Below are 26,704 nucleotides of genomic sequence, written 5' to 3' on the forward strand. Positions count from 1 at the left end.
AAAGATAGAAATATAATCATCATTTGAGAGTATACGACCCCACATTGACTCCACAGTGATATAAACTTTTGCCCAAAACTCTAAGAGCCATGAGTCTAAGAGCCATCCACATTTCCACTACATTAAAAAAAAAGGCCTGTTTAGATATACAAAAGAAAAGTTATTATTAATCAACTTACTTGAGAGATCGTAGACCTCACATTAACTGCTTGATACAATCTAAGAGCTATCCTAGCAGATATTTCTAGGTTTGAGTTAGATGCTTAACATTAAACATTTCTTATAGCACAGTATGAGTTTTGGCCCTGTATCAATACCCTGATAAAGGGAGAGGAAAGTAGGGCTTTGCCTTAAAGATGTACAAAGAAAAAAAATTACAAAAGGATTTCATAATTTCTCCTTATCCTTAATACAGATACATCTACAAACCATTTATACTTGACCCATTCTAAGAGCCATCCTGACAGGTATAAGTTGAGAGCTTTGCATTTTCTACAGATCAATATGAGCTTTGGCCCTATAACAATACACCAATAAAAAAATAATAATAATAAGGGGGGAAAGCCCCATTTTATATTTCCAACGCTAACGATTATATTACCTATATGCCTACTAAGAAAAAGAAACAAGAGAGAAAAAAGGCACTGCTTCCCCTTTTTCATAAAAATAGCAATGTAGGATACAGTATATGTTGTTAATACAGAGAATAATAAGATTTCCAGGTTTAGATTAAATGCTTAACATTAAACATAGAACAATATAAGCTTTCAGTCTTCTATAGCTTCTCCTTATCCTTGGTTCTGATACATCTACAAAACAATTTGTGCTTGACCCATTCTAAGAACCATCCTGACAGATATATTTTCAGATTTAAGTTGAAAGCTTAACATTAAACTTTTTCTACAAGTCAGTGTAGGCTTTAGTCCTAGGACAATACCCTAATAGAAGAAATAAAAAATAAGGGGGGGAGAACCCCATTTTACATTTTCAGCACTAATGATTATATTACCTATATGCCTACAAAAGAAAAGAGACAAAAAAAAACAAGAGAGAAAGAGACACTGCTTCCCCTTTTTCATAAAAATGGAAATATAGAATACAGTATAACATTAAACATAAAACAATATGAGCTTTCGGTCTTCTTAAGGGGGTCTCATCTCGAGGCTTGCTACATCTTGTCGTTCCCGTAAAATTATATTCTGTCCCATTGGCCTTTGGTGTAGAAAGTGCAGTTGTACTCTTTCCCGCAGAATATGCATCGATAAATCTTGAGGCCGTTGCACCTCCTGGACTCCAGTATCAATACAATTTTTTCCCCAGAGAGATCCTTTAAATGGGTTACTTTCACTGCAGATCCATATTTCTTTTGATTGATTTTTGTACACTGTTGCTTTGAGATGGCTGTATGTCTTTTTTAAAAGGGTGTCCTTATCTGGGCTGCAGAACTCCGGCATCCCATTTTCCGTCTCCAGAATTTCAGATTTCTCTTCTACTGTTGGTTTTCCACCTTGTTTAGAGCTGTCATCAGCCACTGTTATTGATCCATTATTCCTGTTAAAGACGTCTTCCTTGGCATCTTGGATCTCCTTGAAGATATGAATTTCAGATTTCTCTTCTGCTGTTGGTTTTCCACCTTGTTTAAAGCTGTCATCAGTCACTGTTATTGATCCATCATTCCTATTGAAAACTTCTTCCTTGCCATCTTGGATCTCCTTGGAGATATTTTTGATCAATCCATCTAAAAATACTTTGTAATCTTGGGTTTGTATCTCTATTAGATGAGCCAATCTTTTTAACATAAACATGATTTTGACTTTTAAAAAAACCGGCCCCAAACAGTTTTACGAGTGGCCAGTAGAGGTCCTCTGTTTTATCCTCTAATGTTCCGGCACAGGCATGTGACGTATTGAAGGCAGAGATTCTCGTGCTGGCACAGAGTTCTCGTGAGATTTTCCCATTCACAGCTTATCTTATCTTCGAAAACCAAAACAATTACAATAAGAGCTTTTGCCAATTAATTCGAGTTGATTTGAGTCCTTCTTCTGCTTAGTTAGGAGAATTAGCCTGCCTCTTAACGAGGTGGCTTCGGGCAGAGCAGAGTAAGAGGAGGGGGGAAACAAAGGGCTTTGATGCAGGAAGAGAGACGGAGAAAAAAAAAACGAGAGATACTTGCAGTAAATGATGTTTTGGAACTCAGCCGATGTCCTCCCCTCAGTTCAAAGCGTTCATTTGTGGTAAATCATCATGTAGGGTTGAAGCAGATACTTTAAGATTGAAGAAAGAAAAGAAAGTCCGAGGTAGAAAATGGCAGTCGTCCTCTGGACCTGGAACGCTGACAGCCTATAATCCAGGGAGATATACTCCCTAAAGGATTGGAGACGGCCCCAAGAACTTCCTGGGTAGAAAGGTGAGGTGGGGTTTGCGTACCCCTCCTCTTTTCTGCCAATTGCTTGCACAATTGACCCCTGTCAGGCTTCAGAGATAGCAGAGCAGATGCCCTGCCACCCTCTCAGGACGACATCTTTAGCCACACCCCCGACCTTCAATTTTTTAAGTTTTAACCTTACAGGTTTATGGTCAGAAATTGCACCTGGCAGGATTTCCACTTTAGATGTCATAAGTTTAATTTGTTTTGAAACTCATATGGAATCAATTCTAGACCAAGATTTATGTCTGGCTGAGAAAAATGTATATTCATGTCAATTTTTATTTCTATTTCTCCAAATATCTACTAAACCTAAATTTTCCACTAACTCAAAAATATCTGTGGTAATTTACCAAGAGTTTTATCTAAATTCTTTCCCTTTTCCTTTTTTCTGTCCATTAATGGGTCTTCCACTGCATTCATATCTCCCATCATGATTAGGTCCTTATATGGCAAGTCTTCTATAATAGTTTTTAGAACACGAAAAAATTCCTCTTTCCCTGCATTCAGAGCATAAACTCCTACCAGCAAAACCTTTATTTCATTAAGTATAATTTCAATCAATAAAAATCTACCCATTTCAATCAATAAAAATCTACCCATACTGTCAGCCATCACTATTTTTGGTTTCAAATTCTCTTTAACATACATCACAATTCCATTTTTCTTAGCATCAACCCCAAACTGGTGGGAGATGTCCTGGTACGTGTCCCCTGTGGCCAGATACCACAGGGCAATTACTACCCTCTTCTCCATAGGGATTGGGATTCTCATGATAGTGGCCTGTCTCTCCAGTCTGCTGCAGAGTGCTGTCACAAGCTCCTGGAACATGTTGTGTGTCATCCAGAAGTTCGCTATCCAGTGGTCATTGCTCCAGATGGCTGTCACATAGTTCTCCCATCAGTCCCTGCTTTGCCATTCTGTCCATTGGGCCCTCGAGAAACGCACTGTGGCCAGGGCATGCGCCTGCTGGGTGGCCGCTCACCTCCAGGCCAGGGAGGCCCCCTGCCATGTGCCCCCCCGACCCAGCTTGCTGTGGCTCAATGTTGCCTCCTGGGCCGCCGTCACTGCCACAGGTACATGGCTGCCATGTGACTGCCATCCATGATGGCCTGGACGCCGCTGGCTAGCAGGCTGATGGCTGCGCCTAGCTGTGCCGCTACCACTGTGGCTGCCCTGCAATCCATCCTGCTGTTCTGGGCCCCTCATTCTGTCCAGGCCGCTGTGTCCTCCTTTGGCAGCTGTGTCCGCTGGCTGGCCTCCGGAACATTCCGTGCGGGATTTATGCAATGGACGGGGCTGCTGGCTGGTTTGCACATGTGGCAGCCCGCTACAACCAGCCTGTTTCCGGCGTGGCTGCCTGACTGACAGACTGCAGATGGGAAACCCTGCACTGCGCTCCCATGCCGCATGCTCCACCTTGCCACTACTTTGTCCATCCCCCTTGTTGCTCCAGCTTAGCTATCGTGCCGTTTGTGCATGGTTTACCGCACAGCTTTCTGGTCCCCTGCATCCATCTGGCGCCCGGCCACAGTAGCTGCTGCCGTGCATAATAGGTCATAGTGGTGGCATTTTTATAGACATCCATTGGCTAGGTGCATGCAAAAATTGGTGGGTCTTAGAGTAAACCAGCCATTTATTCAGTTCTTCCCTGGTGGTGTCATGTTGCACCTGAGTTTGGAATTTTTACCCAAGTTGTTTTACCTGTGCTTCTTCTCAAATCTTTCCTCACAAGTAAGAAAAAATATATATACTCATTGGAGAGTTGTACCTTTTAATTTGCACAGGACAAAACAGTTTAGTCTCTAAATCCTTGTTTGTTTGTTACTGGGGCCCAAGAAAGAGTTGGGCAGCTACTTCACAATCCATTGCCCACAGGTTTTAAGCCTCAATCCAAATAGCACATCATTTTTTGCTCCTGCCTTGCCCATTGGACATCAGAGCTAATTCTACTCTCAGAGCACTTTCACAACTTTTTTTCAGAGAGTCTCTTTCTTAGAAATCTGCAGGGCTGTGATCTGGGTGACAGAAGATAGCTTCATTGAACATTACAGTGCTGACCTTTAGGCTTGGAAGGAGGCAGAATTTGGAAAGGCTGAACTGCATTGTCTTTTCCCGTCTCAAGCGGGCCCCATGGTACACCGAGGCACTCCATGGGAAGAAATGGGAGCTGTGATGACTAGAGCGAGTTTGGAGGAAGACTCGTGACGAAGAATCGAGAGCATCTTATAGCACGCAGTTAAGAGCCTATGAGATGGTGGTGAGGTCAGCGAAATGCAACTTTTACTCGACTAGCATCGCGTCTGCGCACTCATACCCAGTGCAACTATTCAGGGCAGTCTGATCTCTTACCGCCCTCAACGAAGGGTACCAAAACAATAGCCAATTGGACATTAGCTGTGAGGCATTTGCGAGTCACTTCGCAGACAAAATCTCAACTCTCCGCCATGACCTCCCACCAACTTTGGACACAGAAAGTGAACTAGAAGCCCCTTGGCCGTCTTTGGAGAGAACAATGAATAACTTCAGTTGACTCTTACTAGCTGAAGTGGACAGGATGCTAGCAACAACGAGGCCAACCACGTGCCCACTAGACCCATGTCCATCATGGCTCCTAAAAATATCAGACATAAGAATAGGAGCCCTCCTCCGGGAAATAATCAACCACTCCCTTTCGACGGGAGAATTTCCAGAGGGATTAAAAGAGGCAGTGGTACGCCCGTTGCTCAAAAACATCCTTGGCTCCGCAGGAGCCAGACAACTACCGCCCCATCTCACATCTGGCGTTTCTGGGGAAGTTGGTTGAAAGGGCTGCTGTGGGCCAAATATCATCTTTCCTGGAGGAAACTTCAGCCTTTGACCCATTTCAGTCAGGCTTCCAGCCTGGCCATGGGGTGGAGTCAGTGCTAGTCGCCCTGACAGATGACCTCCGCCGCCAGCTGGACTGAGGCGGGTCAGCACTGCTGGTACTATGAGACCTGTCAGCAGCATTTGACACAGTCGATCATGAGCTCCTAGCTCACTAACTTGCCGACACTGGGATAGGGGGACAGCCTCAAATGGCTGATCTTCTTCCTCCAGGGTCGCGGACTGAGGGTAGCAATAGGAGAGAATCTAGCCATCAGCAGCTCACATGTGGAGTCCCACAAGGAGCAGTCCTCTCTCCTATCCTATTTAATATCTTCATGTACCCTCTTGCTAAGCTGGTGCAGAGGTTTGGGCTGGGTTGCCACCAATATGCAGATGACACCCAGCTCTTCCTCCTGATGGATAACCGCCCTGACTCCCCCCAAAATCTTTAGCCAGATGCCTGGAAGCAGTGAAGTGGATCAAGCAGAGTTGTCTGAAGCTCAACCCTGCAAAGATGGAGGTCCTGTGGTTGAGTAGGAAGGGACCATGGGAGGAAGCGCGCCTGCCCACCCTGGACGGTGTGCAGCTCCTAGTGACTCCCTCCACCAGGAACCTGGGTGTGATTCTGGATGCTTCCCTTACAATGGAAGCCCAGGTTACAAAGGTAACACAGCTGGCATTTTACCACCTCCACCAAGCCAAATTACTAGCGCCCTACCTGGAACCAGAGCACCTAGCCACAGTGATCCATGCAATAGTCACCTCTAGACTGGACTTTGCTCCCCAAAGAGGTCAGGGCCCTGCCGGAACTTCCACAATTCCGCAGGCCCTGCAAAAAGGAACTCTTCCACCACGCATTTGCTTGAGGCCGACTGACCCATAACATCTGCAGGTCCCCCCTCCCCCCAGACTGAGAGGTCAAACCTACCAAGGGAGTGTCAAAGTTATTTTTGTCAAAATACTGTTCTAGTTCTAGTTGGTAAGTTGTTATTGTTATATTGTTATATTGATACTGATACTGTTCCATGTAAAGGTTCTGAAATGTTTTCTGTAAACCATCCAGATCCATAGGGAAGGGTGGTATAAAAATCTGAATGAATGAATGAATGAATGAATGAATGAATGAATGAATGAATGAATGAATGTACGAACGAACGAACGAACGAACAGCATCCTGTTATGTAGCAACGTGGGGGTGCATTAAAGGATAGAGAATGAAAACAGAGTTGCACTTACCTGTAACTGCTGTTCATTGATATCCTCAGTGCAAACACACCTTCCCTCCCTCCTGTCCCACTATGAGCTCTTCTGTTTGTTCTGTGGATTGGTGCTTGGCACCTAATTATTCTGTGACAGAGGAGAACACAGCAGCTGGTTTGGAACTGTGGGAAGGGGCATCCTGACCAAGGAATATGTGATCCCTTAAGTGATGCCTTTCAAATCTCTTGGTGATGAACCATTGTATACAGTTATATCTCTTCTGGAAAGGGTTAACACCAAGATGACTCAAGAAAGAACCCATGCCATAGTGATAACATCCTTTTGGCCACATCAACCATGGTTCTTCTTCTTGCTGTCACTATCCTGGGGTATGCACCTATGGCGTGTCCAGATCACGGGAGGTGATGGTACTGCTTTACTCTGCTCTGGTTTGGCCTCACTTGGAGTACTGTGTTCAGTTTTGGGCACCCCAGTTAAAGAGGGATGTTGACAAACTGGAACGTGTCCAGAGGAGGGCAACAAAGATGGTGATGGGTTTGGAGACCAAGACATATGAAGAAAGGTTGGGGGGGGGCTTGGTCTGTTTAGCCTGGAAAGGAGATGACTGAGAGGGGATCTGATAACCATCTTCAAATATTTAAAAGGGTGCCATATGGAGGATGGAGCAGAATTGTTCTCTCTTGCCCCAGAGGGACAGACCATAATGAATGGGATGAAATTAATTCAAAAGAAATTCCATCTAAACATCCAGAAGAAGTTCCTGACAGTTAGAGCGGTTTCTCAGTGGAACAAGCTTCCTCGGGAGGTGGTGGGTTCTCCATCTTTGGAAATTTTTAAACAGAGGCTAGATAGCCATCTGATGTAGAGACTGATTCTGTGAAGGCAAAGGGGTGGAAGGTTACAGTAGATGAGCGTTTGGGATGTAAGTGTCCTGCATAGTGCAGGGGGTTGGAATAGATGACCCATGAGGGCCCTTCCAACTCTATTATTCTATGATTCATGAACAGACCATGTTTTCATTCTTTCCCTCTCTGTCAAGACCTTCTGCACAAAGGTTTGTTGTGTTATCATACTGTGCAGAAGCAACCTCCCTCACAGAACTCACTGGTTTGAGCAGGAAAATGACACTGCATTTGTGAGGGGGAGGAGTGTGCCTGCAGTCCTAAGAAGGTAGAAAACTCTCAGATGTTCTGCTCCTGTGCAAACCCAAATGTTTACCTGAACAAAAGATAACTTAGTGATCAACAGTTACAGGTAAATGTAACACCATTTAATCTGTATACCTGCATTTTGTGACACAGTTAACAAGAGACAACAAGACATTGCCCTCCCCAGATTTTTAAAACTATGGCCTGTTGTGAGTGGCGGCATAAAAATCTAAATCTAAGGAAAAATAAAATAAAATGTGGTCAGAAATGTTGGGAGTGAACATAGGCAATGGGGTTTCTTTATATTTCTTTTATAACCTGTCCCATCTCTAGGGATCAGAGTAGTTAACAACATAGCCAATTAAAATGTGAAATACCATATGCCTGAACAGACTAAATTAACTCCACAGCTGCTTAACCCCAGGCCTTAAAAGTCACTTGAAATGAGGGGGGAAAACTATATTTCTGACTCTGAATCTTCATGAGAAGTGAACTCCATCACTAAGAATACTTCTCACCATGCCCTTGTCATTGAGACTTGGTGGTACAGTCAACAGGATGGTATCTGATGATAGCAGAGATAATGATGAACTTGAAGAGAGGCTATTACTATCCAAGCTATTCTGTGCTTTAGAGATTAAGAAGAGTTAGTTTTTATGCCCCACTTTTTACTATCCAAAGGAGTCTCAAAGTTGCTTACAATTGCTTTCCCTTCCTCTCCCCACAACAAACACCCTGTGAGGTAGGTGGGGCTGTGAGAGCTCTGACAGGATTGCTATGTGAGAACAAATCTATCAGGACTGTGATTAGCCTGAGGTCGCCCAGATGGCTACATGTGAAGGAGCTCTCCAGATTAGAAACCGCTGTTCTTAACCACTACACCTAGCTGGCTCTCTAGCATCTTAACTGATACCCAAAATATAATTGGTACCACCAGCTCCATCAAGAAGTAGCTAAAACTCTTCAACAGTCAATTTGGGTATCCTTACATAAAATGTATACACAGTAATCAGGCCCTGAGTTTACAAATGTGTGAAAAGAAGGTCAATAAAGCTGACTCAAGTAAAGAATTAGCCTTTTCATTATAATCCACAGCCACACCACCCTTGTAACATAAGAACTTGCCCAGATAGAGGCCTTTTTTTCTGTTTTCCTTTCAAGTCACAACACTCTATCTTTGACCATCATCCCTTTTTGTTTATTCACCTTCATTTGTCTGGCTCAATTCAGGCTAGATATACTATTCCTTGGTTTGATAAAAATGAGAGGCAATGAACTATAAATCTCTGTGGCACTTTCATGTTGAAGACACTGTTATGTTAACAGCCCTCTTGACCTGGTCATAACTATTCATGATGTGCATTTTTAATGCTTGTTTTATCTTTATTTGCATCCAAAATAACAGATGGCTACATGATTTGGGGTTTATCAGGAATATTAATAACACTCACATTGCAGCTTTCCCCTTCCACAGAAAGGGGTGCTTCTTGTTGAAGAAGTGACGTTCAGAGAAACAATGTTTATTTTCTAAAGTTTGTCATGGAAAAATTCTGCTAAAATTTCTCAGTCACAGTTAATAACATATATTATTGTATTTACATTCTGGCTTACTTCTGAAGGTCTCAGGGAGACTAGTTAGCCTATCAGCACTCTGTCAGGAAGGTGAAGCAAGAGGTTGGGCCATACTAGAGTTTTGTAGTGTTGTGGAAAACAACATTATGGACACTGCTTTTTATCTTATCAAGTAGTAGCATCTCATATTTGCCAGGGTAGAATATTGGATTTTCCCATTAAAATGTTCAAAATAGCTCATTCTCAAATTACAATCTTGTCAAATTAGCCTCCGTAGGCATCATCTTGGTTTTCTACATTAAATCAATATTTATAGGTTTAGGCACTAACAAAAAAAAAATCTCTTTTTGATCTCCATTATACACCAGGGCGTCGCCTTACAAGTTGAGACCGGGTGGTGGGTTATTAAAAGTCCTCCCCTTAAATCCAAACTGCACAAGAATGAAAATCAAAGAAATCTGAGAGAAGCATACCTAATTCCCTATAGAAACTCCACAAAGACAATGCATGGGTAGCATGTTGAGCTGCTTATTTCTTTGATAAGTCAAAATAATCTTCAAGAAATATGCGGACTTCTGCTATCAGGTTTCAAGAATCCAACTCAGAACAAAACTGTCACTTGGCACAAATCCAGAAATAGACATTTTTGCCTGATGCACCTGGACATATGTGGCAGGTCTGGGAGAATCAGCTAATTAACAACACAGGCTTAAACAGGCACCTCATCTGGCAATGTAGTTAGTTGCCTGATGGTGCTCAGCGGGACCTGGTAGTGCTTTTTATTTTCCTATCCTAATGGTCTGCTGCCCACCTAATTTTGCCTTATTGTCAACCACTACTTACCGCAGCTTGAGGCCCTCCCAGGAGGCTAAATTATTATCAAAGGATTAGGGAGATGTAGCCTTGCAGCTCTGACATTTCTGATTACTTGTCTATGCCAGAACACTAATTAGCTGTGACTAATTAAGAAAAATGTTCCTGCCATAGAAAACCATTTAAAACAACTGAGAAGTAGGGGGAAAAAACAATTCAAAAGCTGAGCAGTGCTCGGATTTGCTGATACTCTTTACATTTCTACTGAGCTTTAACTCACCTTTAATTATCCTAATTTTTTTTTAAGCATGGGGAACACACAATCCCCCCTTAGTGTAAGAACTGGTCAAAGCCCACCCACCCCCCTACAATAAGGGGGGAATAATTGCCTCCTTTAACACTCTCTTTGTAGCATCAGGTTTCCCCTATGGAGCATGAGAGAGATAAATCTTGTACATTTTCAAATATGTTAGCAGGCTGTTATACAAGAGCACACTCACACACATATGTGTGCACGCACAAAGCACAGTCCACCAAACACTGCTGTGGAAGAGCCTCCTGCCATGTCAGCAAAGCCTGTGCAGATGACATACAAACCTTGCTAAAATAAATGAGGATTGTGCAACCTCAGCGCTTGCTCGGTTGTCTCTCCAGCCATTAAGCTTTGAATTAAACTTAAAATCGTTTGTTTAAATACAGACACAAGAAATATACCACTGTAAAGATGAGTGATATTCTAAGGGCTTTCTATCTCAGTGCATATTGAACAAAGGCTATTCTAAGAATTTGTTCTTTGTATTTCCTTAGAGAAATAAATTCAGTCTCTCACTGCAGTAGATGCCTGTTAAGTCCAGACGTGGCTCCTTTATAAAAAGCTTGGGGTAGCTTGGCACAAATAGATTCCCTTAGGTCCCCCAAAAGCTTGGACATCTTTTTAGTTTACTTCAGCCATATATCCTTTGAGTCTAGCAGTGTTATTTAATGTATTTATAATGCTTAAAATTCAATTTTACTTGCTTAATATTTCAGGCCTATCAGGCTATCCGACCTTTCAGGACCAACTTCTCTTTTATATATAACTGATAGCATGGACATTTTACCATTATTTCATTTTTAAAATTCCCTATGGCTTTAGATTCTAGTTATATGTTTTTAAATTTTTATTACCCTGAATAAGTTATACATTTAACTAAATGACACTGAATCACACTTGCAGGAGTAAGACCCCCCCCCCCCCAAATCTGGCTGCTAGTCTAGATTAGGGGCCTAAGGTTTTCCTGGCTACTCTTGCACCGTGTGGGTGCCACAGCTGTCAGGCAGAGAACACATGAGAATAATTTTCCCTGAGACAGGCATCCATCCCACATGAGCCATAATTCAATCAGCAGGTTACACCTTTAGAATTAATCTTGCCACTTCCTCTTCACAAGCCTAATCATGTCATTTGCTTGACATCTTCAGGCTTCCCCAGTCCTGAGGAATAAAAACCCTCCAAAAAGCAAAGAAGTATTGCATTCTATTAAAACAGCACAGTATTTTTTTTCCTGAGTGGAGTTTTGTCTGGTAAAGTGACCATTGCCTCCCAAGTGACCATTTTGCATTTCATAGAGGGACTTAGAAGAAAATGCAAATGTGGCCCCTGCAGTGATAACCCAGAACAGCATGCCCAAGAAGTATGATGGCTGTCTTTGCAAACCTTCTATTTCTGGTAAATGCAAAATAGATTTTTTTTTTTTTGGGGGGGGGGGGGTACAGCTTTTAAAACTTTGAATCTGCCTTTCTTTTTTTAACTTAAATTTGAAAAGTCAACATTTTGAGGCTGCAGGTGGCAAAAGAGATCAAAATATATTCCATGGTGTGGTTTCAAAATCCTAACGAATTTTACAGTGTCAGAAAAGGCAACAGTGGCACCTCTACCAACAGGATCGTTGTCATTTGGATTATTCCAACATGATTTGGGGAAATAATTCCCTTTTTGTGTGAACAAATTTTTAAAGACAACCCACATTTATATAACATTTGTTTTAAATTGCTCCCTTTATTTAAAAAAAAAAGCGTGCTTTTTATTTTCAAGGACTGAGAAAAAGATCGCTCTCAGTTTGGGAATTAAATGTGAACCCACAAGCACGTCATACGCTAGCAGGGCTAAGCGCAAAGAAGACTGTTTTATAACAATTACATATACCTTTTATCTAGGTGGCTTTCAGAATGGGATAGCACCTTACTGAGATCAATGGGATACATCCAGCTGTAATAGCTCTGAAGCTGTAGGTGAATCTGTTGGTGAGTGTTAACTGTGCCTGCAGCCTTCTTGTTCTGTGCAGTGAGGAAAAATCAATATGGTCTCTACCATTTGGATTGTCTTAGGTCATATTCTTTCCACCATGAAGTGCCAAGTGCAGGCGCCATTGAGGGATTATTGATTTCTTCCTTACTGTAAATATACACACTCTTAATCAGCGGGAGAAGCTCACAGTTTTTAAAGCCAAGTCTGTACTGATTGTACCTATATCACTATACTCTTGGGTATGTGCTTGTGCACATTAAGCTTGCTTTATTAGAAGTCTGCCAGTATTCACGGCAGCACAAATTTGTTTTGTGCAAAGCTGCCAAAAATGTAGCCCTCCTTGCAGAGACTCAGTTTCTTTTATGGCCATCCGTAATAAAATGATGAGTAGCTGCCTCTGAAGCTGTTCCTTGTTTGAACTTAACATTTTACCCATGCTGTGTTCCCCATCTATGTGCTGTACTGCATGAGAACAAAAGGTGGGTTTCAAGGGGGAAATGGCAAGGACTGAACTGTACAGCCAGGAATCAGCAGCATAGAGCTTCCAGGCTGCCTATGTTCCCAGTAGCAGAACCTCCTAGAGTCTAGCAGTAGGAATGCAAAAGCTGCCTCAAATGTATGTTTACAGATATTAAAATACTTTAACTGAATGCAGTGCTCTTTTTAAATTTGAATTAAGTAGATATATTTCATGTGGCAACTGAGTAGCTGGAGAGCAGCTTCCTGGGAGACTTAGAGGGGGCAGTAGGCCAGGAAACATATTTTCATTGACTTGGTGCCTATAGCCTAAGACAATGAATACTGCTGTCAGGAAAAAAGACAGGCCAAGACATATGACTCTGCTTCACCACTACCAGTTAGGAAGAAGAAGAAGAAGCATTTATTAGGATTTCAGCACAACATCTTCTGACAAATTACTATAAACAAGCACCAGAAAAAGTTTGAACAGCACTTTATCCCAGATTTTACCAGCCCTTTCTCATAGGATCAGTCTATTGCTAACACTTGAGAACTGGTGTTGTGCCTTCAAGGACCTAGCGATGACTGGTTAGGGCAGCTAAGATTCCTACGTTACTCTTATTGCTACATTTCTGAAGTCTGAAAATGTTAGTGGCTAAAAGGAAATTATACAGGCTTTGTAAGTTTTTTTTCAATTCCCTTGGTTTCTTAATTCATAGATCGTTATTTTTCCAAGGACTGACTTGCCTTTCACATTTACAGCTTTCTGAATAAATATTGCAGAACAAACAGAGTCTTTTCACCAACTAAAGTTTGGCATCTGCCATATCAGTAAAAAAAACACCATACAAATGACAGTGATTGTGTGCTTCTGACACATGGAAATTATGAGTGGCTCTCCAGCTCATGGCATGTTTGTTTAGCCTCTGGTATTGAACAAGCTGTCTACTTCCACTATTGGAGTTATGTAGTACTGAGAAAGACCAGCTCTAGTGCAGGAAATTTTTGTCAGAGGGGATTTGGACATCCATTCTTTTATTTTTAAATCCACTAAGTCCTTACCTAAGTGGGAAAATGATCCTCTTTTCCACAATTTTTCTCCGACATTATTTGAAAAGAGGCTGGTCATTGATCCATGGTGGTTGGTCTCTAGGGCACAAGTGGGTAAAACCCTCGTTGCTGCCTCATGGGAACAGACTTGTGTCGTTTCCCCACTGCTGATGAGGCTGCTGATGCAGCACAGTGGCAACAGGGCTTCCATAGGGCAGGCTTCCCTGCAGTTTGTCTGCCCCAGTTCCCCAAGAGTATCAACATATTCATACTGCTTTCTTAATATACTGTTACACCGGGATGTATTAGCAGTTTCAGGACCTTTCTCTCCTATTAAGTGTGCTTTCTTGTCTGTCCTTAGATTGCTACATTTAGGGCAATATCCTGCGTCTTTTTGGAAGCTTAGGTCTCTCTTCTACTTAGGTAGCCATGTAGAGCAGACGCCTGTCCCTATCTCTCCTCTGCACTATCACAGAGTGTCGTTCCATAAATAAATCCTTTTACCGCCTTTATCCTAAAATGCAGCATGTGCATATCTTTGACTTATTTACGCTGCTAACATTTATTGGTATAACAATATGAAATTAAAAATTTTTTTAAACCCTCCTGTGGTGGGGGGGGGGGAGGAAATGGCTGCTACAGGGACAGGGTCAGGGAAAATGGATGCCATGTGAACAGGACAATCCCAATTTTGTTACCCACACAGTAGCCATCCTGACTTTACTGCAATCTTTCCCAAAAATTAACAGCAAAATAGGTTTGAAAAAATCAGAGCAAAGATAGGAAAACGCCAGGAGTTGCTCAAATATGCCACAGTGCTGATGGGAGGCCATGAACTCCCAAGGTGGATTTGCCCTGCCATGCCCCATTACACTTCTATGCTTTTTCAATGGAGAAGAAAGGTTTGTCGTGATGATATTAGTGTTTAGACAATTGCTGTGGGTTTTTACCCCCAACAAATCCACTATAGAGGGAATCCAGTGACCAGTGTAGCTAATCAGCAGCATCTTAAATGCTGTCTGCCCTTAGTATGTGGTTGTGGGGGGAGTATACATGGGTAGCATGTAAGATGTTACTGCAGGGTTGTAATTGGAGACCCTTCCTCACTAGAGGCTTCTGAGTTGTTCAAGCATGATGGAAGTGACCACATGTGCTGGAGTTATACCAACTGGGTTTTTTTTATATTTAGATATTTAATTGCACTGATTTAAGCTATGTTTACTTACCAAAGCCTTCGTTTAGTAGAGAGCTTGCATGTTTTAGAGAAGTAGGGTTCAGCAGCTGCTAGAGTGGCTCAGTGCCCAAAGGGAATTTGATTCCAGTCCTTCTGTTTATGAAAAGAGAAAACTCTTGATTAGATCATCTTCCAGTGCATTTCCTAACCTAGCCTTCCACCTCTTCCCAAGGTCTGTTGTTGGAAAATCTTATGTAACATTAAGTAGGTGTGTTGTTTGTCTGCATCACAGCTCAATATGGCACCATCGTAGGATTTGCTCAAGGGAACTCACGCACTAGTAGCACACTGAGGTTCGGGCATAAGGACTGGCAGAAAAGGGAATTCTGTATGCTCCATCTAGGAGCCCCTTACTTCAACAAGCGTCTATATCAGCACATAATATTTAAATTAAAAAAATAATAACATCGCAGATGTCCAGACCTGGATAATAGCTCTGTGTGTATATATGTGTGGGATTTTTAGCAATGTTTCAGCTTTATTCAGCAGTTGCCATATGTGTGGGAAGACACATGGGAGAGGAAGGTCATAAAAGATGCCACCGAAAACTGCATAAATATAATTAAACAGATTCAATTGGTTTTGCTTAAATTCTCATTTCAATATACTCATTAAAAAGAGAGGATTTACATGGGTTCCATTGCAAAATTAAGCTTTATTATGAAGTTACAGCAATTTTCATAAACCTTATGCTTACAGTGAAACCTCAGCTTCTGAAACAGTTAGGGTTACATTGGTTGGATAAATCTGAGGGCAAGGCCATTTTTAAAGCCCTCCAACCTGTTCCACCAAAATGTTCCAGTCATTTGCACTGACATTTTTGTGCAAGGTGAGGATGCATCTCTAGTAAATGTGCTCTTAATGGGGCTGGGTGAAGTGGCAGCCATACAGATCACGGCAGCCTTGGAACAGAGCTTCTTTGTGGAATTAGCGCCAATGTGCTCCTTCCTTTGTACTCAGGCTCTATGAATAAGTTATTCCAAAAGCAGCCATAAGTATCCCATGCTGTTGTCCTACAAATGAGTCTCCTGGAGCTCCAAATCACTCCAAGGTTCATGAAACAATGATTATAGATCAGATCCAGAAGCTGCTGGAAGATCTCCAGTATCAGAGGACAGCTTGGCTCTGCACAATCAGAAACCTGTCCTACACAGGAGCTACATACACATGCTGGAGCTCCTATTGAGCTTTGCATTGAACTTGAATGTCTTTTAATCAAATGTATTCAAGCTTAATTAGACAGTGTATGGGATGATTTTTATTATTAATACAAAGGAAATGGGATAGAACTGGAAGGCTGTGATTTCAGAACCTAAGCCCCATCCTTGCACCGGTCCTGAAAAGGGTTGTCAGCACTGGTTAACTTACCCACACATCAGTATTTACTAAGGCGATTAAATCTGCTCCCAGCAATCTTTCTCTCTCTGAAGCTGTGAAGTACTGTTATTGTCTAGATCCACAGTATCCCTAAGGATGAAGAGTTCCAAGATTCTTGGGAAATATTCCTATGCACCAGATTTTCATTTCTCCCAATCACTTGTGTCGCCTTCTTTTATTATTGGGACCACCATCCACATGAAAAATAGGATCGGCTTGCAAAGACACAAAATGAAGGGCAGTTCTGTAGCCAGTAAAACTAGCATAAGAAATCCTTCTCTCCCTCCCACCCACCCTTCCATTCCTCAAGAAGACAAATGTGCCACCATGTTGAAGTTAATTAAATTACAACAAAGTGGGGATAATTGCATGAAATTAGTTCTGGCACAGGCCAAGTGATTGAGCTTTCCTGCCACCTCCAACCAAAAACTAAAAAAAAAAACAGCATTGTTTTTGGGATATTAATTTTGAGTGTCTTGACTAGAGACCATTCAACTATTAATCTAGGGTAATTAGGGGGTGATGCACACGGTAATGAATGATTGTCTTCTGTTAATAGGGGGTTCACTGTGGAGAGAGCTAAGGAGTTTAACAGGCTATTAATTTTTAACAACGCATGAGAGTGCTTCCTTATCTATATATGGTCATTCAGCCCTCCTACTTACAGTTGCGTGTTGTGAAGAAACCACCACAGCACAAAAGAAGGTTTCAGGGAGTTCAGGTTTCTGATGGTTCCACTGAAACATATCATGTTTGTTGTCCTCTTTAAGGAACAAAATATTCTGAATTACCCTTAACCGTATTGGATTTTTTCCCCTTAAAAGTTAGAAAATTTTGAAAAGTCCTTTTTTATGTCGTTAATATGTATGAAAATGTGATTTTTGTAAAGATGGTTCAAAAGCCTGAAAATAAATGACTGAGGTTTGATTTATGTATTTTGATAATAAAGTACATTTTGGTATGGGGGAGGCATAATTTGTAGCTTGTTTCATTTGCCAGTCTCCTCCTGAGGCATTTATTGATTGAATGAATGAATGAATGAATGAATGAATGAATGAATGAATGAATGAATGAATACACACACTGTTGTTTTGGAACTAAATATTGGGTAAAAGGTAACATTGGTGTTGCGCATGGGTATCTTTATTGCCGTTACTTTCTAAAATGCTCTCATCCGAAGTATTCACTGGAAGGAAAAGAATGCAGATTAACATTTTTTTTTTCCAAATGGCAAACTGCATTTTCTTAGCTCTCTGTGCTAAACAGGCAAAGCTTCTTTAGACAAGATTCATATTTTATTTTTCTGCCTCACCTGTATTTAAATCACTTGTCCCGTTCAAGCTTCAAGACTATTAACATTCTTCTCAGAATCCCTCAGCACAATGTTAATTCTCTGGAGCTCAGTCCTATGTGTGTTCATTCGTGAGGTCCAGTTTTTCAAGCACATTCCAAAATCCACGCTAGGGAGTTTAGCTTTTACCAGCCTTTGCAATGGAAATCCCAATTTTTTGTGCCACTGCTTATGCAGTGTCAAAAGTAATGAAAACTGACCAGGATCATTACAGCACCAGCCTCCAAACCATGGACTGATCTGTAAAAGCAAAGCACAATTGCCAAACCCATGTTGCCTCCCTCCCCCATCCCAGTTTATTTTGACACTTGCAGGATTGTATGCAGGTATGCAGAAAATGCAGCTCTGTTCCTTCAAATGCAGTACTACCCTTTAAAAAAAATCAGCAACTGCAATCTCTCGGTGACCACTTGCCCGAAGAGCCAATCTGAAATGGAAAAAAACAAAAACGTAAAACCTTATGTGGTCATCTGGTTCAAATGTAGGGCTATCAGCAAAGCTCTAAGGCATTGTGTATTAGTACATATTGAGTCTTCGTTCCAGGTAGCTAGTAATGGCACCTTTTAAAAATCAAAATAATATTCTTCCCCTATCTCCCAAAAAAGAAAAAAAATCAGACGTGCATGCTTTCAAGGATCAAAATTTACATTTATTTTAGCATATTCAAAATATTATAGATTAAGGATTGGAAAGGGCGATGAGGCTTGTGAATATTGAATATATTTGTTTTCTATTTCCAATAGTCAGTAGCATAATGAAATTCCTTAACTACTTCTCTTTAACTTCGCCTGAAGCACGGTATGTTGCTAAATCTCTTTTCACTGGCACTGCCGAGAAACAACTTTAATCCTTGTTAGAAAATTGCCGAGTCTGTGGCTGACAAAGAGCTCATGCTTGTTCTATTGTTAGCGCTCCTGGGCCCTGAGAGCGGAGCCCTTTACAGCTGCGTGGATCCAGCCTGGCTCAGCTGTACTATTTAGGAGAGGAGGGTTTGTCAATTTCTATTGACAATGGAGAGAGTTTTTCAGTGCCTGTAGCAGTGCCGAACGCGGTTGGGGATCAATGCCAGCCATTCAAGTTGCACCCTCTTTCATTGCTTTGGTTTGTTAATTCAAGACTAAAGGTCCACTGAGGGGGTTTAGGGGTGTTTAAGAAAGCTGATGAACTGAAAGCGTTTATGGCCCTGGTGTGGCAATTTCCATAGTCGGTGGCAACTATTGGCGCGGAGGGAGCTGTGTCCTTGTTGACCCTCTTGTTATTAAAAATGCACAAGTGCAGCGCTTCTCAATATTTCAACACTCTTTCATTGTCGATACCACCTTCTGAGCCCTTCAGCTTGTTACTTGCTCTAAAGATCTTCTTAGATTGGGTTTGAAAACTTCACCTTAAACACTAGATTAGACTGATGTTCTGTTTTCCGTGCTCCTGTTGATTTGTTGAACCTTCCCAGGGCTGGAAAGCAAGTAGCAGCTTGATGGAGAGACAGGCTGCTAATATGATTTACCAGTCTACAGTCATGCACAATAAGTGTGAATAAATACAGGGGTCTTGCAGAGTCAACCCTAGCCTTTCCTCTCCCCCCCTTTTTTTTTTGTACTTCAAAGAGATATTTCAGGGGAAAATGAAGTGAGTAATACATGCCCTTACAGGAGCTGGGTGAACTATGAATGAGGGGGGAGGGGGAGAGGAGAGGGGAGGGAGAGAACAAATTCTCTTTTAAAATGGTTGGCTGCTGTCATGCACTGGTGTGAAAAAATATATAACACACACTTTCTGTTTTCTTTCTCATAGCAATAATGCTGCGACACTGACTTTTTCATTCTCCTCCATCAAGTATAGGAGAATGTGATTTTGTTTTAGGGAGAGACTTTTGGAAAGTGTTATGGTTTTGTCATTGTTTAATTTATGAACTTTGAAATCCACTCCAAAATTCTTCTCCTAACAGCATAGCCTTAAGCAAAATTATACTCTCCTAAGTGCTTGGAAGTGTCTAACTGTGCTATAGACTCCCACGTTAAAGCTTTCAGACCATTGGCTGGGCCTAGTATTGGTACAACTTAGCAGTCTGGGTGAATATCTTCCACAGTGGGATCTCATTTGGTGGTCAGGAACAGGTAGTAGCTGACTATCTTTTCATATTATCCTTAATATTTGTAGTAGTGTTAAATATCCTGCCTCTTAAGATGAGTTAAGCTTAGAATCCTAGAGTTAGAAGGGTCCATAGAGTCCACCTCATCCAACCACCTGTTCAACGCAGGAGCAGCCTAAAATTTAGTGTCCCACTTTTGGAGGGACATCTGGGGGCAGCTGGCAAATTGTACTTACGTTGAAATTTAAATATATATATATATTACAATACTATTTTTGTGTTCTATGCATTCTATGAAAAATTTTGTTGCTCCATATAGACCAAATTTTTAATCAAGACCCCCCCCCCCAGTCAATGGTATCCCACTTTACCAATGTTAAAATCTGGTCACCATAAGCATCCCTGACAATGGCTGCTTGAAGACATTGTGGGAAAGTTCACCACCTCCCTAGGCAGCAGATTCCACTTGTGAACTGCTCCTACTGGAGAAAAAAAAAATCCAGCCAGTATTTTTCTGCCTGTAAGTTAAATCCAAGCAAACTGCTTGTGTTATCATACATTATTAGTAAAGTTAGTAGTATTTGACATTAAAATAATAGTATGATTTCAGTGGGTGGATCCTTTGCAAGAACCTCCAAAAGGAATGGTGCTTGCACAACAATGTTGCGCTCAGGATGGGTAAGCTGTCTTCCCAGGGACTTCTTTGTCTTTTCGAGGGTTTATTGGTTTTTATAACTTAGCTCTCTCAGACCATGAACATTTATATCACTTAATGAAAAAAGTGATAGGAATTAACCACCTTTTCTTAGCATGTCAAAATAGTTTCAGATGTTTGTTTTGGAAGCAAAACCACTTCCTCTTTGACATGCCAAATGTCATATTCCACTTATTTTCCTGGAAGTTTTAGGTGCTCCCAGGGAAGAGGGAGTCCAACACCTGGGAAATTTGACTATTACTTGGGCTTTAAAATGTTCATTGTATGTTAGTGTTTCACATACTACCGAATACTACAGAAATGGAATGCGAACTGAAATGGATTCTTGAAAATGATTTGCTCTGAGATGCCCAGCACCACCGCCGCCACGGTGGTCATGTAACTATAGGCAGCATAAGAAGAAATTCAAATTTAAACTCTAAATTTTAATTGGGGCATTCTTCCAGCTTATCTTGTCTAATGTTTTATTTTGCATTTAGCTTTTTTGAAAGTCTAGAAACCAAACTCCAGGCCGGGACTGAGTTGTGTGTCTGGACACCGACTGCATTGGTGGGTCTGGGGGAGGGCTTTGGACCAAGGTTCCGTTCTCAATTAGCCTGTGACGGCCCCATTAATTTCCTTTCAGAGGACTGCCAATTGCCGTACTTGTCACACTAACTGCAGCTTGCTCATTTCTGCCCAGCGTCACTCTTGCACTCTACTAATTGTTTGATATTCAACCCTCTTTGCATAACTAATCAGCAGCCCACACCATGGGCTCTCTATGGATATTTAGTACTAGATCACAGTTGTGTAACTCTGAGGTTAATTCTTCTGAAAGACGGACTGATAAGAGAACAGATTAGACCTATCATATTGCATATAGGTACAAAAGAACAAATGGCAGCTAAGAGAATTATTAGGTGAGTCAATTTATCAGTGCAAGTGAATTCACTGTGATGCCATCTGTTAAGCAATATGACACTCTTTGTAGCTGACAGCATTCAGTTGAATGCCACCTGTTATCCCTGGATTAAGAATTAAAATTGCTTTAATAATTTTTATCATTTTAAAAAATTAAAGTTTATTGCATGTGTGTCTTTTTAATACTGCCTTCCTTTAACTAGGATTCAGCTTTAAAAGTCATCTCAAAAAGAGAAATACCAACTTTGCATCCCATGCTCAAGTTTCATGCAACACAAACATGTTTTTGAATGCATTTTTTTAAGAAATAATGGTTCTTGCATGTTCTTGAGAAATGTGTACAAAGGCTGTAATGACACCATTTCTTACAGAGAAACTCTTCTCAAATTAATATGGATGGAGACAAACTATGCACAATGTGTTGGAGTTCTGTGATTAGTATACCAGACATAGTGTTTGGCCCCACAGCAGCCAGGGGATAGGGGCTGCAGCTCTTGAGAAGAGAAGGTTAATTGTTCCCATTATGCCATTCTCTAGTCAGAAATCACCCTCATCCAGCTTCTGTAAGTTGTGGCAAGAGGGAAAGACTGGTCCTCTCCTTAGCCCACTGGGATTAAAGCACTCCAGGAGGACATTTTCAATTAGAGAATCACTAGAAATTAAGCCCGCTGTATGAAAAATACAGCGGGTGCTAGCAGGCAGTGGATGGCCACGGGAGCCCTCCCCCGGGGGGCTGAGGGAGGGACGGAGGAAGGAAGGAAGGAAGGAAGGAAGGGAAGGAAGGAAGGAAGGAAGGAAGGAAGGAAGGAAGGAAGGAAGGAAGGAAGGAAGGAAGGAAGGAAGGAAGGAAGGAAGGAAGGAAGGAAGGAAGGAAGGAAGGAAGGAAGGAAGGAAGGAAGGGGGAGTGGAAGGTCGACGGGGCAGGGGGGGAAGGAAGGGGGAAGGGTCCACTGGGCAGGTGTGGGGGGGTGAGTTGGGAGGGCAGTGGCAGGGGAAGAGTTCGGGGACAAGATGGGTGGATGGCTGGTTGTTTGGGGGTGGGAAAGCGGCGGCAGAGCGCAGGGTCGAAGCGGCAGCAAAAGCAGAGTGCGGGATAGAGAAGCAAGGGGGACCGTGGGGAAAGTGTTTGACGGAGAGAAGGGTGGGTAGGTGGTTGTTTGGGGTGGAAAAGCAGCGGTGGAGCACGGGGTCGAAGTGGCGGCGGAGCGCGGGTTAGAGAAGCGAGGGGGGCGGTGCAGAAAAAGTCTAGCAGAGAGAAGGGTGGCTGGCTGGGTGTCTGGGGGTGGGAAACCGGCAGCGGAGCGCAGGGGGGCAAAGGAAGGAAGGTGGATGATGGGGCAGGGGGGTAAGGAGGGTGGAGGGGAGGTGAAGTGTTGGATGGGCGGCCCAAGCTCTCCCCCCCCCAAGGCCGCCTGGCAGGTTAGGCCAGGCGTCTGCCTACCTGCCTCGTCGGCGGACAGCCACCTAATGGCAGCTGTCAGCTGAAGGCAGCCCAGGTTGGGGCGTGGACGGGTTGGGAGGCATGAAGCACCTCCCGACTCGTCAGTCCAAGGGCAAGGGGCCAATCATTGCCCCCCCATCCCGGACTGAGCCCTCCCACACACCCCTTACTGTTTTACTTATACCGCTCCTGCGGAGTGGTGTAAAGATGTGGGGAGGAGGAAGCATCTCCTTCCCTATTTCAATGGTCCCAGTTCTTAGTTGCTGTTTTTTAAGGCCAAATAACACATCTGGAACTCCAGCAGGCTATGTGGTTTGGCTATTAGAACATGCTGCTATACTTTGAGTCCCAGAGCTCCCAAAGGGGGTTGGGGAGACAAAATCTGAGGGGCTTGAGATCTGGTGGAGAGCCCCAAGCTTGGATCACGCTGCATTCACTTAATGTATTGAGGGGGAGGGAAATCTAATGCAGTTCTGACTGCAACCACTGGGGAAACAGAGAAGGCATGGCATAGTAAAGAACTTGGCCTTTCTGCAAACTTTATTAAAAGGCTCAGGGGCATCCCTTGGTTCTCAGATCCTGGTAAACCCATTAGCCAAGCCAGCAGTTGACCAAGGCAAGACCAGCCAGAACAACCTGTTGTGATTGCCAGGATGCAGCCTACTTAAAAGGTCCTTATTTCCATCAGGCTATGTTCTCCCTCTTCTTATAGTTCTATCCGCCTCCTACACAGTTAATCTTGCAAAGGAGCATCCCTTTCAGTAAGTAGTAGATATATAAAAAAGTTGTCCTTTCCTACTTTGCTTTAACTTTTTTCCACACTTTTCACCACATTGGGGAGGAGAGAGCAATCGCTTTCTAGGGGCACTGCAATAATAACCTCCCCACACACACATGCACACTGTTCAACAGAGGCTGAACTGAAGATGTAGGAGGCAAGGCAAATCAAAGTATCATTGGGGCACCTGGGCACAGACCCAGAGAGATCATTGGGCCAGTTGTTCTGTTTGGCTGTCACAGCGCAGTGCTTCAGGACTGGAGGCATGGCTACTCCTAGTAATATTTGGGGGGATCTGTACCAGAAATCAAACCTTGGGTCCAAAGTTTATGAGGCTTGTGGGTCTTTTAAACTGTATTTATGTAAAACATGCCCTGTCTAATCAGCAAAGTTCTCACAGTGTCAGGGAGGTGAATTCTAGAGCATGACACACGAGAAAGAGGAAGTCAGCAGTTCATGGGCTGTGAGACGATGAAGGCCCCATCATTTAATCAATATTTGTCTGCTCTTGAGGGTTGACTTGCTGTTGCTCTGCAGAATAACAAGTGGGTGTTGCAGTTCCTTTGCCTTGCCTTTTGTTTATATGTTTATTTTTATTTATAGTCTTCCCTTCGTACTTTCTTACTAATAAGCAATGTAACAGGAATAAGATTAAAGAGATCTGAAACTATGCATAAGTATTAAAGATGATACAGTAGACAATACAGAAAATGGTATTACATGAGCAGAAAATACAGTGTAAGATAATATATAATGCAGCAAATAATGCATACTGTGCCTGTATATAGTCCACAGTCTCATTCGCTTTGTTAAAACACCTTCACGAACCATTATAATAAAGCTCTGCCTTTATAAAATGTCCTCCTGTTTTCAAGAGCTTGCAAAATTCCAAAAGTGTGGTGGGAGCCTTCCTATCTCCCCAAGCTGGTCATTCCTCAAGGTGGCAACCACAACAAAGAATGGACATTTACTGGTAGCTGATTTTGCCCATTTTGGCACATTCAAACAAAACTATTACAGTCTACCAAACTCCTGAAAAGGGTAGGGCTTTGCCTTGTGAGGACCACATTCACGTTACTCAGGAATGGAATTTTCAACTTCCTCCCCACTTTGAGTGAATGCTTCCCACTCAGCTACCAGTGGGCACAAGTATTGTGTAGCATAAGCTTGCAGTTGTGATGTCTGCTCCTCCTTTTTGTGTCCCCCATCCCCTTCTCTTGCAAAATGTTTCCTTTGCACAGTCACCACTGCAAACAAGTTTGGTGCAATCACATCCACATTCTATGTACAGTTACTGATAAGCAAATGACACTATTTCCAGCTCATCCCAGAGAGGGAGTAAAAACCCTGGATCTGTGCACAACACTTAGAATCATAGAGTTGGAAGGGACCTCATGGGTCATCTAGTCCAACCCCTTGCACTATGCAGGACACTCACATCCCAATCGCTTGAAGGTTTTTAGCCGGGGGGGGGGGGTTGGTGTGCAAGGAGAACTAGACTTTTGATGCTGACCGTGACCTTGCTACCATCCTTCTGTCTCTGGCCCTGGCTGTTTCCCTTGTCAGCAGTGTTTTTTATAATCTGTTGCTTGGCCACATTTGCATCTGTGTTTGAGGGAAGTCCTGGATCTTGTGGTTACAGGCAGCCATTTCTGCATTCCTGTGGACCACTGAAGGCCTTTCACAGGGGCATCTTGTAGTGCTCTTCTTGGTAGCTTCCTCATGCACCATATGGGAGAAGATGGTAGTTGGGTTTTGCAGTGTCATAATAGCAATTGTGCTTTTACATGTATTCAGTGGGGTCACCTGCCATCTATTCCTTTAAGTGTTAAATGCTGGATAGTCTTTTTTTCCCAAGCATTTCTTGATGCTGAATGTTTCAGCTGAGACTGTCCCTTTTTGCTACTCTTACCACATTTTAGGTGCTTCTTTTTCTGTGTTCTTTCAGACATTATTATTAGCACTGTATTTGATTTCTAGACTCACTGGAAATGTGGTTAATGTTTGGTTGATTTTATTATATTATTCTACTTTTCCCATTTCTGTGATCCACCTTGAGAATACTAAGCTCTGTGGTATATTGCTTGGTTGCAAACCCTGGTTACATTCTGAATGCCATTCATAGATTCTTGACTCGCTGGCTGTGCGGGCTTTCTTTTGGTCTCATTTCTATATCTCTTCCTATTGTACAGGAAGAGGAAATTACATCAGGAGGAAGCTTCCCTGCTCTGTTGGGCTGAGGTGTAAATTCTCTCCGAGTGTAATCTCACTCTTACAATGAAACAACCACTCCTCGTCCTTCACCTCATAGTTTAAGAACTCTGTTTGCTAATTGAGAAAGACAAGATTCGGTTTGTGATGACAAAGGCAGAGGGGATTCATTCTCAGCCACCTTAATATTTTAGACTGAACAAGCAGATGTCTCGCCCAAGTCTGAAATGCCTAGCTTGATTTTCTCCTAGGTCTTTGTCCATGTCCTGTGCCTTTCACCTAATGAAGGACCAGCAGACATGTAACAATGGCCTCTGCTGAAAGCAAAGGCTCTTAGTTCCCAAACCGCCACCTCCAGATCCTCCAAATCTGTTCAGCAGGGTAGGGGGTAATTTAAGCTTGGAAAATGCCTTTTCTCCCCCTGTTGGGTTATTGCCTCCCATCTGCTTTTCTTTAGCTGGGCACTAGTTGCCCCCCCCCCCAATCAAATCTGGCTGCACCTTTTTTCTGCAAGGCATGCCATGGGTCCAGGACTGCCGTAGGTACTGCTGTCCCCTGGGAGAGGCAAGGCAGCTCTAGTTCTGCCTTAATCCAGCATATCTATGATTTTGAAATAATGTAGGTAAGAGTATGAATCTCAGAAAAAGATCCATGATTTAGTAGCAATCTATTTCAGGGGGAGGGAGATAATTTCATCCATTCCAGTTTTAGCAGAGAGTCTGTTTCTCTCCTCTCCCCAGTCCCTTTTGTGATATTCATAGAAGTGAACAGTAAAGAACA

At 42.5% G+C, this 26,704-nt stretch overlaps 1 protein-coding gene across 14 annotated transcripts in view; it reads left to right on the plus strand.

The window, feature by feature from the left end:
- Positions 1-26,704, plus strand: part of CADPS2 (calcium dependent secretion activator 2) — a 385,311-nt gene that overhangs the window by 352,908 nt on the left and 5,699 nt on the right. The window lies entirely within an intron of this gene.

This window comes from Paroedura picta, chromosome 5 (assembly GCF_049243985.1).
Source record: "Paroedura picta isolate Pp20150507F chromosome 5, Ppicta_v3.0, whole genome shotgun sequence".
In the NCBI taxonomy this organism is placed as follows: Eukaryota; Metazoa; Chordata; class Lepidosauria; order Squamata; family Gekkonidae; genus Paroedura; species Paroedura picta.